Source organism: Sciurus carolinensis, chromosome 4, assembly GCF_902686445.1.
Source record: "Sciurus carolinensis chromosome 4, mSciCar1.2, whole genome shotgun sequence".
In the NCBI taxonomy this organism is placed as follows: domain Eukaryota; kingdom Metazoa; phylum Chordata; class Mammalia; order Rodentia; family Sciuridae; genus Sciurus; species Sciurus carolinensis.
Genome location: NC_062216.1, coordinates 130,843,236 through 130,858,459, shown reverse-complemented (window position 1 = coordinate 130,858,459; position 15,224 = coordinate 130,843,236). Strand labels below are relative to the sequence as shown.

The following is a 15,224-nucleotide window of genomic DNA, read 5'->3' as shown; positions in this document are numbered from 1 at the left end:
CCTTGAGCCAAGCCGTAATGCTTCAGCACTTGGTCTACCTCCAGCTCATGCCACCTGTCATGAGAATCTATCTATAAACAGAATTGGATTTTTTTTTCAGATTATATAGAACTACCCAACTGATACTGGAGGGGAATCAATGGAAGAATGGTGTGCATCAGAACTTGAGGGAAGCTCATGGCATGTTTTATACTTCAATGTGAAAAGGGATAGTGCTGAAAATGGCCTAATTTGTAACTTGGTGAATCAGACATGATCCAGTTCATGAGAAAGAGCTGTTTGCACAGATATCTAGGGGTCCTATGGTTAGATATTGTTATGGTCTGGATTTTAAAGTGTTCCCCGAGGAACTCATGTGTTAGGCAATGTGTTCAAAGGTGAAAAGACTAGATTATCAGAGCTACAACCTAATTAGTGGATTATGAGAGCCATAACTTCATCAGTGGATGCATCCATTTGATGGATTGATAATTTGAATAGACTACTGGGTGCTAACTTTAAGCAGGTCGGGCATGGCTAAAGAAGTAGGTCACTGAGAGTGTGCCTTTGAGCACTACATCTTGTTTCTGGCTCCTCATTCCTTCTCTCTCTCCTTCCCAGCTACCATGAGCTAAGAAGGTTTCCTCTGCCATGCCCTTCTATCATGATGTTCTGCCCCACTTATGGCCCAGAGCAGTGAAGTCACTGATCATGAATGGGTCTCTGAAAGGATGAACCCCAAATAAACCTTTTCTCCTCTAAGTTGTTTCTATCATGTATTTTGGTGGCAACAATGAAAACCTGCCTACACAGATATTTAGTCTCTGCTAGAACACATGTGGGTTCTGCTAGTATGTGATGCTCAGGAATTAGGGGGAGAAAATGTGTGTGTGTGTGTGTGTGTGTGTGTGTGTGTGTAAAATACTCTGAGGTGGACATGAGCTAAAACTGTATTTACCACTAGAATCCATCAGCCACCACACTGATGAGTAGACCAAGGTGACATTGGGTCCCCATGAATAAGTGTCATCTCAGAACTAGTGTCTATAATCGCTGAAAGGTCTGAGTATCTTCCTTTAGTTCACATAGTCTTGCCTTCTTATAAGCAATAAAAGACTTGCAACATGTCCTTCAGATGTTTGGGTAAGAGTCTCTCAAACAATGGGAAAGCAAATAATAATTCCTTTTAACTTAAGAGGCTCTGGGTCTGTGTATTGACTTAGGTTTGGAAATTGGTGGGGAAACCATGATGAACTGTCTCACGTCAGGCATCTGTTCATAGAACCTGAGGTTTTAGTGAACTGCCCATCTATTTCATTCCAAAGGCCCCCCAATCAATAAGCCACCACTAAACATCTCTGCCACAAACCAACTCTTGTCCTTTATCCTATTGAGGTAACAGCCTTTCTGTTGTGCTTAGTACCACACTTGGCCCTTCCTACCTAAAATTCTGTCATTCCCACTAGAGTTGTGATTATGTTTGAATAACAGCATGTTCTATGTTCATTTCCAGCCTACAGAAGACAGTCATGGTTTATCAAAAAGTACCCAAATTATTGTGTTTATCAATGATTTAAGTACTCTTGTGAGACATAGCTATGGGACAGGTAAGCTAAACACACACATCAAACCCTTTCTAATGTTTTTAATTCCTAAAGATCTACACTTCTTCTTTTTCATATACTAAGGACTTTCTGGCATTTAGTTTAACCAATTTACCAATTTCATTTAGTTTAAGCCACCCTTAATTCCAAGATTCAGTAAGTCATCAAACCAAACAGAAACACTCAAATTCTCAAGCTACACACTGAACCTCAAATCTCTGGTAACTGTGTCCATATCAATGAGTTCAGTACTATCAAAGCCTTGGTCTAGAGTCTGCAGAATCCATTTTCCACACTAATCTCCAGATTTATGCTGTTATAAATATATTAGCAAAATCATTTAACTCCTTTCATTTATAAGCCTTTTCCTCTAAGTCTTGACATTGCAATTGTTCCCTGAGAGCAGACATCTGGCTCTGACTATAGTTGGAAGCAGTAAGAGTTGTAAGGATGTTGCAAAAGCAGAACTGTCTTCCCATTGCAAGAACGTGACTCAGACAACTGTTACATGGTCTTCACACAAGGTGAGATTGACATCATCAGGTACGGGAGAAGCTCTTCAGCCAACAAGGGAGATATGGTAAGCTTCAGGTGTACAGGTTATGCAGACTGAACCAAGTTCTCCTAAAAGACACCATTTCAATGAAGGGACCTAGCTTTGTATAAGGCAGTGGTTTTTATTTTGTGAAAAATAAAAGACAAAACTGTAAATTCATCCCACCTTATATTTCAACACCCTGCAGCATCAGACTTTCCATCTGATTTCCATCTAAATGAGGCTACAAAAGATGAGAGATTCTTTAAGGACAGTTGCAGAAATTCCTGGATTCTCAAAACAGTTCCTAGAGCTGAAATTTTAAAATATTGAGCTTATTACTTTCTTTCTTTTTGCTCACCAGCATAATCACAAAAAAAAGAAAAAAAAAAACAACCTACCCCAAAGTCTTTTTTATCCTCATATTCCTTACAACGATCTATCATATCAGTCATCCTCTCTTCCAAACCCATACTTCGACAGGCATATTAATCCATATGACCATAGGTGATCATTTAAGTTATTGCTCAGTCCATGCTACAATAGCCTTAAAACAAAATGAAGTCTTATTTTTTATGTTCTATTGCTTGCAACCATTTCTGTTACTAATTACTTTTATTACTCAGGGCTCAGTTGTACACAACAGAATCCACTTTAAGTACTTTAAGCAGAAAGGGTTTTATAGAGGGAATTGGGTGCTTCCATAAATTTGAACAACTGGAGGATCAGGCTTATATCCCAAGACCAACCCCCAGCCCTCAGAACCACTTTAACTGCTGTGACTGAGAGTGGCCATTACCACTAAAGCAAGACAATAAATCAGGGGCCTATACGCACAATTGCTGACTGCAAAACCAAAACAACTCTGCCATGCCTGGAATATTGCCACCAATGACAAGAAGCCACAGGATCAGGAGATCTATATTGGGAGGCCATCATTTCAGGTGCTGGTTCCAGAGTCTATGCCCTATACTCTGCCTCTCTTCCCTTATTTAAAATCAGTCTCGAGGAACAGCATCTGGTTGATGAATCCTAAATCATACCTGAAAATCTGATTCCCAGAGAGTCTGGGAATACAGTCTTAGTTTTTCATACTCAGCATACTTAGAAAGGACTTGAGATGGATATTGAGTTAGCCAATATCACTTGTAGTCCCCTTTCCATTGTGTATCAGAAACACTTCAAAATCAAAATGATAGCTCTAGAAAAGTCACCACATCGTGCCATTTTTTTTTCTCTGTCCCATGGATTGTAGGGAGACATAAATTTTACTAAGAACCATAGTTAGAGCCCAAGATCCATATCCACACACCATACAATTATGTAAACTGTATTGACATACCCACAAAAACCATGGGATTTTAAAAACAGACAAAATGATCACCCTCATGTAAGAAGTTTAAAGTAGATGCCTAGGAATTTGCATTAAATTCATACTCATGTTCAGTAATACCCTATATATGTTTAAATATTGACACATAAAGATAATGAACATATTCATCAACCTCATAAATTTTCCTAGGTTCCATTGTGATAACGCTCCTATGAGGGTTCTTTTTAATTTGTGTCTATCAAATTAGTCAACTCTTTCTTCAATATGAAAACAAACCAATTTTCCTCACCTGTCCTCCTGCCAACAGAACAGGATATTTTCTAAAATCCAAAAAGTGTGTCTTCAGTCCAAAAATTCGAATGCATTCACACTCCAGGATAAATCTCTCATGTTGGGTACAGCCCCAGTTGTCTCCTTACCCACCACAAAAATCAACGTGACTAGATACATAATATAAACCTTTGGCTCCAAAGTGTGTATAGCAGCATATTGACGTATAGTGAACACTACAGTTGTTCCTCCAAATGTAGATCGATATGAGACAATTTGTTTGCTTCAACTGATAACACATACTATTGGTGGCAATGTCTATCAGCAACTGAGATGAGCAAGTCATACAACCAGGTACAATTTGCAGCCAATGAGACAAGGAAGTGACAACAAATGAGAGATGAGAGGAACTAAAAAAGACTTTGCATTTACTAAAACAAATCAAAAAATTTCCAGTATGGAGTGTATGATAAAGAATGCCAGAGCAGCAAACTGTTCTACTCAGACAGCAATATACCAGTAAACACTACCAAGGCAACAGTGTAATAAATTTCATGTAGATTGCCCCAAATTCTAACATTTGGAGCATTAAGATAAATAAGATAGGAACTATTGGGGATAGGGAACACATCTAAATAGTTCTCAGATTTCGTATGCTTTTGAATTACCAGGAGGAACTTCTTAAAATACAAATTGCTGGTCCTCACCTCAGAGATTCTAATTCAAGAAGTTTTGGGTGGGGACATTTCTAAGAATTTGCATTTCCAATAATACAGTAGGTTGATGTGCAATATACCATATATATTTATATTGATGTGCAGTAGCTGAGGTATGTGGGCCATGGTGACTGAGAGAGATTTCCAGGGGAGGAGCATTCAGATGGGTGTCAGAGAAGCTGGGAGGTCAACCAATGAGCCATGACAGACAATGTGGATGAGTACATAACCACAGAGAGCTTTCCCGTTAAGGAATAAATAGCAGGAAAAAGAAGGAAAAGGCAAAACAAAACAAAATGTGAAACCCATGCAAAAGCTTCTATCCTCCAAAAGAAGAAAGAAATAAATCACGGATTAAAAATAAATGATAGAAGAACAAAGTTAGGAAAAGATAATTCAGATAAAGAAAGAAGTATTTAAGAAAATAACTACCATGACCTCTAAAGGAAGCTAAAAAACGAAATACTACATAAATCAAATGTAAATATCGAGAAAACAAGATGCACCAGGAGATAATATGACAACAACAGAAAAAGAATACTGGAGGAGGAAAGGCAAGAGATTTAGGGAAACACCATTGAAGATCTGAACACAGCATCTGAAGCAGTAAAAACATCAATAATGTACAGGATGGACTTGAGAAATTCACGGAATAAAAAGAATAGGGCCAAAAGAAATTAGAGAGAAAATGATGAGTATAAAGGAAAAGACATTCAAACAGCTGGGTCATTTTCACCCCTGTTTTCATATCAAGTGTTGAATTCTCAGAATCTTTTCTGGACCTTCCTCTGTAAAGAAGATCTTTGAACTACCATCACTACACCCTGATTACTTGTTCCTTGAGGACCATGGTTGTTGTTTTCTTTGACTTTCCAAATGTACTACTTTGTTAATGATCTGTAGCTCTCACTAAAAGTTAAGTCCCATGAAGACAGGAACCATGTATGTCTTGTTAGCTGCTAGGTTTCTAGCTCCCGCTACAGTAATTAATGCATAGTAAATAGTCAAAAAATGTACTGAATAAATAAATATAATGTTATTGTGCTTAAAACAATATATTAGACTGATTCATAAGATAGAATAAACTAGAGTACAGAATTAGACCCAAGCATCTATAGGAGTTCTGAATACATTAAAAGGGTTTTAAGGTGCAGGACGGGTATTTGGCACCTGGTATATTGATTGGCCATTTGGAAAGCTAAAATAAGGCTCTATGTCTTGTGTGAATGACTTTTGAGGAAGACAAAGAATGATGAATAAGTTGGCATAGAACTAAAAGAAGAAAACAGACTCAGAAAATCAGATGTGTATGAAGTCCAAAGTTTAGTGTGGTAGAACTCAGAAAACATCATGACATATAACCATTGAGAATTTGCAGATACCTTAGGAAAGGCTTCCCACGAGAGAAGAAATAGAGGATTATACTAATCTTATTAGTTCTGAATCCAAAGTGACATCTGGTTACATAAACAAACACTGAAACAAGAACTTAAAGAAGAATAGTTTTGACTCTGCACAAATTTAAAACTCCTGTATTATAAAAGTATTACTACAAATAAGACTGAACAATAAATAACCCAAATGAAAAGTTGCAAAATATTTGGTAAACCATTGTTTCTAATATAAAAATAACACTCATAAATCAGTACGAAAACAAAAACTACCAAAGGATGCAGAGATAATCACACCACAATAAGTGATTCTGCCCCTTAGTTAAAAAAAAAAAAGTGTATATGTAAATCTAATGTCAACTATAATCAAAGACATAAAATACTTTCAAGTATCACTTTTAGTCATCAGAAGAGTAAAAATTAGAATGATAGATGATATCCAGAGCTGATCAGAGTATAGGGGATCTCAAAAACCACTAGATGGTTTAGTTTAGAAATACATATCAAAAAATTCACATTTTGACCCAGCAGTTCCATGTTAAAGAATTTCTCCCAAAAAGATAATATATAATTGCAATTTCAAATTCAGCATGCCAAAACCAAAATTCTTACATCCCCAACAAAACTGTTAATGTCCCAATGTTTCCATTTTACTAAAGGGCACCTCAGATACCTAATTGCCCCAGAGAAATCTGGTCAACTTGACGCCTCTTTGTACACACTCCCTTCCTTTTCCTCATTCATCTTTTCAACTATGCCTCCAAATCTGCCTTGAATTTATTATCTTCCCACTATTCACTCTGTAGTCCAAATCACTACTGTCACATTTTCCCTGTATTTTTACAATAGTTCCCTAATTAATCTGGCTTCTACTTTCACACCACATGAGATAATTCCAACTCTGAAGCCAAAACAAAGACTTAATCATAAAGTTTTATGTTTTAAAAATGAATACCTACAGTGATGTTATTTCTTTCACATTAAAAAACTGACCACCAAACAAACAACAGCAAACCTTTATGTACTTCACATCTCAAAAAAGAAAAAAAGGGGCAGGTGCGTGGGGAGAGGCGGCGCAGGGGAAGGTGGTGCTTGGCCAGTGGGACTCGGCGGGATATTCCGGGGCAGCGAGAGCTGATTTGCTGTCCGGGGCTTCCATGGCTGTCTTTAGTGGTCTCTGGGGCTCTTTCATCAACCCAAGCAGAGCCTTCAGCCCGCGCTGTTTCAGCACCACCCGGAGCCTTGGTGCGATTCAGAAGACGACGCAGGTGCGAGTGATGGACAACAGCAGCCTGGGAAACACCCCGTACCATCGCCCTCCTCGGTGCGTCCACGTCTATAACAAGAATGGGGTGGGCACGGTGGGCGACCGGATTCTGCTGGCCATCAGGGGACAGAAGAAAAAGGTGTTCATTGTGGGACATCGCATGCCTGGCCCCCGAATGACTCCCAGGTTCGACTCTAACAATGTGATCCTCATTGAGGACAACAGGTACCTTGTACCCGAATTAAAGTACCCATCCCCAGCCGCCTGCGCCAGAAGGAAGGCAAGTATTCCAAGGTGCTGGCCATCGCTCAGAACTTGGTGTGAGCAGAGCCCAGGGGCCTCGTGGCTGCTGTGCTGGGTCACAGTGTCCTGTGAGAGAATAAACACTTTCATGTATGTTTCAAAAGAAAGAAAGAAAGAGAGAGAGAAGAAAGAAGCTAAAAAAATTTGACCCATTTATATTTCCTTTTATTACAATTAATTGATTCAAAAATAATAAAAATCCATAGTCTAAAACCTGTTTCTATTTTCTCATTTTTTCCCCTCAAACCCTCTCCCATCAGACTTTCCCACCTCCCACCTCTTTTTTATTGACACCATCAACTTTACATTAGGAAATCCAATCGCCAACTCTCATCTTCCTACTTGACTCTCCAGCAGTATTTGAACATGCACTGGGCCCTTCTTCCTCCAAGGCTGTATTTAGTTAACTTTTGAGAAGCCATACCTTTCTGACCTTCCTTCTGTCTCTGGCCATTCCTCTGGTACTTTTTCCTGTCCATCTGATCTCTAAATGTGGAGGTTCCCAGGTTCCCCTTTCAGGCATTTTCTCTTTACAACTCACTCTTTACCTGGTTTCATTTATTCCTACAGTTTTAAATATCACCCAAATGTTAATGTCTCCAAATTTGTATATCCAGACCTAACCCTGAATTCCAGGCTTGTTTATTTAACTACCAACTCAACATCTCCACAGAAAAGTCTAATCAGCATAAATTGAACAAAATTTCTATTTTCTCCCTCAAACATTTCCCTTCATTGGTCTCTCCCATCTCTAAAACCATCACCATGATTCACTAGATATACAAGGTCAAACTACTGTAGTCTTGCTTACCTCCTTTCTCTTCCTAAAATTTCATGCCCAATGCATTTGTATATCCTATTAGATTTTCCTTTTCAGTACCTTCAGAACCTGACAATGTCTCACCACTTCTGCCACTATCACTAGGTCAAAGCCACCATCATCTCTCTCTCTCTCTCTCTCTCTCTCTCTCTCTCTCTCTCTCTCTCTCTGAGGGTGGATAAGGACTTTTTAATTTTTTTTATGAAAATGTCACTTTAGCAGTTTTATTTATTTATTGGTACTGGGGATGGGACCCAGGAATGCTCTACCACTGAGATACACCCCAATTCTTTTTTAAAAAATTATTTCAAGACAGGTTCTCACTAAATTGTCCAGTCTGACTTCAAACTTTTGATCCTCCTGCCTTAACCTCCCCAGTGTCTGGGATTACAAGCATATGCCACCCTGCCTGGGCACTTTAGCAGCTTTAGAGAAACACATATTTCTAAAATTAGAAATGAATTTTCTAAGAATTTACATTTGGACATCAAAATGAAAAAGAAGAAATGCCTATTCAACCTAGGAAAAATGGGACTATTAATAATATGTCAATATTAGATGCTATGGTAATATACTAAGAGAAAAAAATTAGTCTTTTTACTTTGGTTAGTGGTTTCATAAAATGGGGAAAATTAAATCTAAAATGGAAACAATTCAAACAAGTTTGGATTTAGGCAGGTAGAACACAAAGGATGACAGTAAGGCACATTTTGGATTTTTGAGTCATTCAAGAAAAAGTTAAGAACAAGCAACATGGAGAGAGTCAAAAAGATTTAAAAAAAAAAACACTTTATCATTCTGCAGAATTAGCCCTCGCCAAGAGAGTTTGTAAATATATTGCTGATGATTTTCTTAAGTTATTATTTTTTTTTGTTCTAAATAGTTACACCATCATCTGTTTCATGGGCTACTAAATAGTCTCCTAACTATCCTATTTCCATCATTTCCACCTTCAAACACCAGTTAAGGTGATCTTAAAACACATGAGGCCATGCCACCTACTCACTTGCTCAAAACCTTCTAATTTCTTCCCACTAAGAAGAAAAACTAAAATCTTCCCCATGGCCACTAGGGACCCTGGCTCTTCTCTGTCTTCGATTTCTAGCACTGTCTTCAAACCCTATGCTCTGCGCCTAGTCACTGAGGTCTCCTGGAATTTTTAGGCCCATCAATTTGAAGATCTTGCACTTGCTAATCCTCCTATTTCCCCTACTGAGAATAATCATTCCCCATAAAATGGCTTGACTCACTTGTTCAATGCCTGAAAATGTTTGATTAAGTGTCCTCTTCTCTAAAAGGCCTTCCATACTACCCTTGCTAAAATAGCATGTTCAACTACCCAACTGCCCTGATTGAATTTCCACATGCATTGCTACCAGACTTCTATTATATGAACCTAGAATGTCAGCTTGAAAAGGGCAGGGACTTCCTCTGGGGAATTGCTGAATCCCTAGCATCTCCTATATTCTAGGGCTTAAAACATGGCTGGTATGAGACTATTGCTCCATAAATATTTGATGAAAGACAGATTGAATAAACAGGTGCTTCCCTGGCTTCTTCACCAAAAAAACAACATGCCCACCACACTTAAATTCCTCAAATAGCATTTAGAACTTGGAAAAAATCCACTTAGAATAAAATCTAACTCTTAATCATAGCCCATGAGGCTCCAAAGAATCAACCTCTGTCTACTTCTCCATTATTTTCTTCCTCTACTAACACTTGCTCCTGGCTATGCCTGAGCCCCACCACTCATCCTACTGTTCTTTACACATTCCAAGGTCATGGCTAATCAGGACTGCAAGGATCACTCGGGAAACACCCCTTTTTAGTTCCTTCAGTTCAGATTTCTGCTAAAATCCCTTTTTCTTGGAAAGGCCTTTCTTGACTACACTAGCTAATGTTACTCTCCCTCTCATTAAGTTTACTATCTTATTTACCTATTTTGTTTTCTTCAAGCACATGACTCTATTTGTAATTATCTTGGTTACTTATTTGTTTTATGTTTTACTTTCTCTCTAGAATGTAAATTCCGGACAAGAAGAAGCCTCAGGGCTGGGGTTCTGGCTCAGTGGTAAAGCACTTGCCCAGCATGTGTGAGGCACTGGGTTCGATTCTTAGCAACACACGTAAATAAGTAAATAAAAAATAAAGATCTGCTGACAACTAATAAAATATTTTTTTAAAAAAGAAGAAGAAGCCTCAAATATCTTATTCACAACTTTATCACCAGTGCCTAAGATAATGTCTAGCTCTTGGAAAATGCCTAATAAAAATCTGTTGAATGATTGTACAAGGATACATATATGTTTTTGTCTTTGAACCTGTGTTATTTATGAAGGTTTAAAACTGAAAATAATTTAAAATCATAAAATACTAAGGTGGATGAATTTGACTTTTAGAAATAGACAAACAGTAGTGGAAATTTCTAAAACATATACCATTATCCATTTGAAACTGTATGGAACTCAAAATTAAATAATTACCAGGTGGCTGATAAATGGAGCCATCTTCCCAATTCATATTGAGTGAAGAATTGAATGGAACATTCCCTCATAGTAAAGTCTTTTTTATTTCAATCTTGCTATATGGCAAAAATTAACTATGAAGACTTATCACCAATTTTGGGTTTTCTTACCTGGTACGCATCACACATTTTACCATATACAGAGCACCTAGGATATCCCAAATAACACTTTGGAGAATAATATTGTCCTTGTACTCCTTCAACCAGGTCTATAGTCTAATGTACGCTCAAAGAAGTTTGTTTCATTTGTAATTTTCGAGTCAGTAAATACTCATGCCAAAATTTGTCGAAAAGAAGGCACTAACTAATCAAAAACTGCTTCTACTCAAATTTTCCATAATAACCTTGCAATTATGGAAGCACTTGAAAACCCAGGAAATGTGTATGAAAGTGTTTACGAAAGATGTTGGGGAATCTACAGTTGTATATGGAGTTGTCTTTTCGTGGTAGCAGTCACAGAGATTCCTGTAAATCATACGAACATACTTTGTTCTAGTCCAGCTTGCAAGATAGCTGCTTTTGCAACATCCCCTACTTACAAAATGAGTTGCAGGATGTAGTCAAATTACTTTCCTGACAAACAAAACAGCTAAGAGAAAACCTGCAAGGACGAATTTATATGAGAGAGAAACGTGCTTGGAAGACCAAAAAATGAGAGATCACTGTGATTCCTGTGGGCACCATGATATGCCAAAATTGTTTTATGACACTTAGCCATAATTGCAGCTAACCACACTGTTGGGGCCTTTTTCTTGGCAGGATCAGAGGCTATGAATATGCGTGTGTATTTGTGTGTATGTATAAATTAATTTCCTTGTGAAGATGTGATCGCTCCACCTGTTATAGTCTGTCTACATCTTAAATTTTCATCAAGTGTTGCCAATTAGTTCACAAAACAGAACTGAAGAGTAAAAATTGAGGTGCAAAATGTCTGATTTATGGATGAAATTGGTTATGCCCAGTGATTTTGTTGGTTCTTTAAATATTGTTATTAAATTGATTAAATAATTAAAGTTGTTACAAACATGTCAGATGAAATTTCACATCAACTAGTGCCTTAGAAATATCATCTATTTTCTAATGTTGTGAGATTCTATTTCTGGAAGGTCACTTGGAGTTCTCACCTTCATATAGGAAATAGTTGTGGCAGGATGAATGAGCTATCTCCTAAGAACTAGAAGTCCTAGATTTTGTAGTTTTTAAGCACCATGACCCTAAGCAAATAACTCCATCTCTCTAAAATTTGTCACATCTAAGAAATGGAAATAAATATTTGTTCTTCCCACCTCATACAATTATTTAAAGATTGAGTAAAATAAATCATGTCAATTGGAATGCATTTGGAAAATTATAAGTACAAAACAAATTCAATAACATTATTGCTTAAGAGAAGTTGCTGTGTCAGGAGCTAATTTTCAGTAATCATAAAAGAACTACTCAGCACAATTGCTATCACTCATGTCCGTGACTTTCATTGGAAAGCACTCTGGGTGTTTAAAGATGACTAAAACCCTGTCTTCCATCAACAAGTTTGTACCCTATGAAGACTACATAATTCAAACAAAACTATAAAAACTCATGGCAATAAGTAAATGTCAAATGACAGGCACACTGAATAGTGTTGAGAAGTGGAAAGTGAAAGTATTCACCAAGACCTTCAATGATAAGAGGTCTTGAACCTTGCTAGGCATAAGCGTTACTGATTTTTTTGTTTGTTTGTTTGTTTGGCTTTGTGGATTTGGGACTGAGGTTTTAGAGTGATAATCACATTTTCTTCCTACTTAAACTTCAAAGTTAAGTGATAAGTAGATGCTATTATAAAAGAAATGTAGACAACTTCTTAGAGGGACAAGTGGTGTTCAGTCACCCGAGATTGAGCGATAACAGGTCTGTGATGCCCTTAGATGTCCGGGGCTGCACGCCCGCTACACTGACTGGCTCAGCGTGTGCCTACCCTACGCAGGCAGGTGCGGGTAACCCGTTGAACCCCATTCATGATGGGGATCGGGGATTGCAATTATTCCCCATGAACGAGGAATTCCCAGTAAGTGTGGGTCATAAGCTTGAGTTGATTAAGTCCCTGTCCTTTGTGCACACCACCCGTTGCTACTACCGATTGGATGGTTTAGTGAGGCCCTCGGATTGACCCACCAGGGTCGGCCCACGGCCCTGGTGGAGTGCTGAGAAGACGGTGGAACTTGACTATCTAGAGGAAGTAAAAGTCGTAACAAGGTTTCCGTAGGTGCAAAAAAAAAAAGAGAGATGTAGAATTTTTTAAAAGCTTTCTTAAAGATAAAATTAGATTATAGAATTCAGGATAGTCCACTGTCATCATCATGCCCTTTTAAGTAAACTTAGCACTCGGTCAGATTTAGACAACAGCAGGCCTCTCCATTATGAAGAGGCATAATAGATCCTGCACATGCTGAGAACATTCCACTCCACAAATGAGAGAAACCCTAGAAGGGCCGAACTGAACCTTCTTAGATCCCCCTCAAAAATTATTCAATCAGATAAGTCACATCTTCTTTCATAAAGAGGAGTGAGTAAAGCAGACCCAAAGAGAGCAAGAAGGATGAGCCTGGTGCAGTGGTGCACACCTGTAATCACAGCAACTGGGGAGGCTGATGCAGGAGCATCTCAAGTTCAAAGCCAGCCTCAGTAACTCAGCCTGGCCCTAAGCAACTTAGCAAGACCCTGTCTCAAAATAAAACATAAAAAGGGCTGCAGATGTGACTCGTGGTTAAGCACTCTGGGTTCAATCCCTAGTACTGAAAAAAGAAAAAAGAGAGAGAGAGAAAGGTTACTCTGTTACTCTGTGGAAAATAAGTCTTCAGAGTTTGGGCAAGCAGGATTCCCTTCCTAACATTAGGAAGACATTAGGTAAAACTATAGCTGTATTTTCCCCCAGAGGATGGCCATGTGAATAACCCAACCTTTTCCAATTAATTTGAAAGTCATTTTTCACATACCAAAATTTCTCTTTACTTAGGTTTATTGCTCACCTCTCTTTCTGAGTCATTGATTTAGTTCTACCTCATTTTAAATGTATCCATACCTGGAAATGTTAGCTTCTCCATGTTATTATGTTATGCCTGGAAAAATAATTAGGACTAACAGATGTAACTAGATTAAGGAGGCAATCCAGATGGGATGAGTGGCAGAAGTCGAAACAAGAGGTGAAACTGGACATTATATACTCAGGGGAAAATGAATGACCCAAATGAGCTAGAGAAGAGAGTTTCTGCAAGGGACCTGGAAACAATAAACTGAGAGCAGTATTTGAAGTTTAACATGACACGTTAAGGACAGTTACTCCATAGACATTGAAGATTTTATATTAGGTTGCCAAAATGACCAGAAGGGCTCTTGTAAAAATTATTGTCTTTATTATTGTTATTGTTGTTATTACTATTATTATTATTATTTCCTCAATAAGTTAAAATGAAAAAATAGAGAATGGAGCTTATTAAAATAGTGTGAGTAAAGAAATAAGGACAACCATGAGAGCTAAACAACATCTTCTTGAATATTTAAGTGAGATAAGAAATTTAGTCTCTTAATGAATATAGCCAATTATATAATTTAAGCATAAACATATGTCATTCCTAAATACCTCTAACAGCACATGGCCTTGATTTAAAATTATTTTATAATTTTCTTATTATCATGGCATGTTTCTAATGATGAGAAATACCTAATAATAAAATATAAAAATTTTAAAATATGATTAGCACCAGAAATGTCCTTAGAAGGAAATCATAAAGCAAGAAAAGCTTACTTTTGCCAAGTGTGGTGGTGTACACCTGTAATCCCAGTCACTCAGAAGGTTGAGACAAGGGAACTGCAAGTTTGAGGCCAGCCTCAGCAATTTAGCAAGACCCTCAGTAATTGAGACCCTGTCTCAAAATAAAAAGTAAAAGGAATGGGAGTGTGACTCAATGGTAAAACACCCCGAGGTTTAATCCCCTGTACCAAAAAGAAAAGAAAAGCTTATTTTTATTTTTAGGAGTCCTGACTTCAACTCCCCAAACCTGTGAAGAGATAATTCTTATGTGTGATGGAAATCATATTTTTTAAAGATATTTGGTTACTCCTTGACTGGAGGAATTGCTAGTAAAGTAGACATTAAAGAGAAATTCTAAAACTGGGAGGAATTCATTACCAGGACTAGAAAAGTCTGATCAGTTACTAAGTTCAAATTTTACCTTTGCTGCTCAATCTAAAGACTGAAATCATCTTTTATAAAGGAATAGAATGAAATGGTTCACAGAGAGGAGTCCCAGTCTTTGAACCAGAAAGACCTAAGGATTCAGCTTTTACTGTTAAACAGAACTGTGGTCATGAAAACAGGATTTAAGAAAGGATGACATTTACCATCAGGCTGTAGACGAGTAAGCTCTTATTAGTGAGAATGCAGTCAGGTGCTAACTCAGAACCATCTACAAACTTTAAAGGACTTACCCTCAGAAAATAATT

General features: G+C 37.7%; 1 pseudogene; it reads left to right on the top strand.

Annotated features, from left to right (window-relative positions):
- The first annotated feature begins 6,985 nt into the window (after positions 1–6,985).
- Positions 6,986–7,419, top strand: LOC124981946 (39S ribosomal protein L14, mitochondrial-like; annotated as a pseudogene).
- Positions 7,420–15,224: the final 7,805 nt, after the last annotated feature.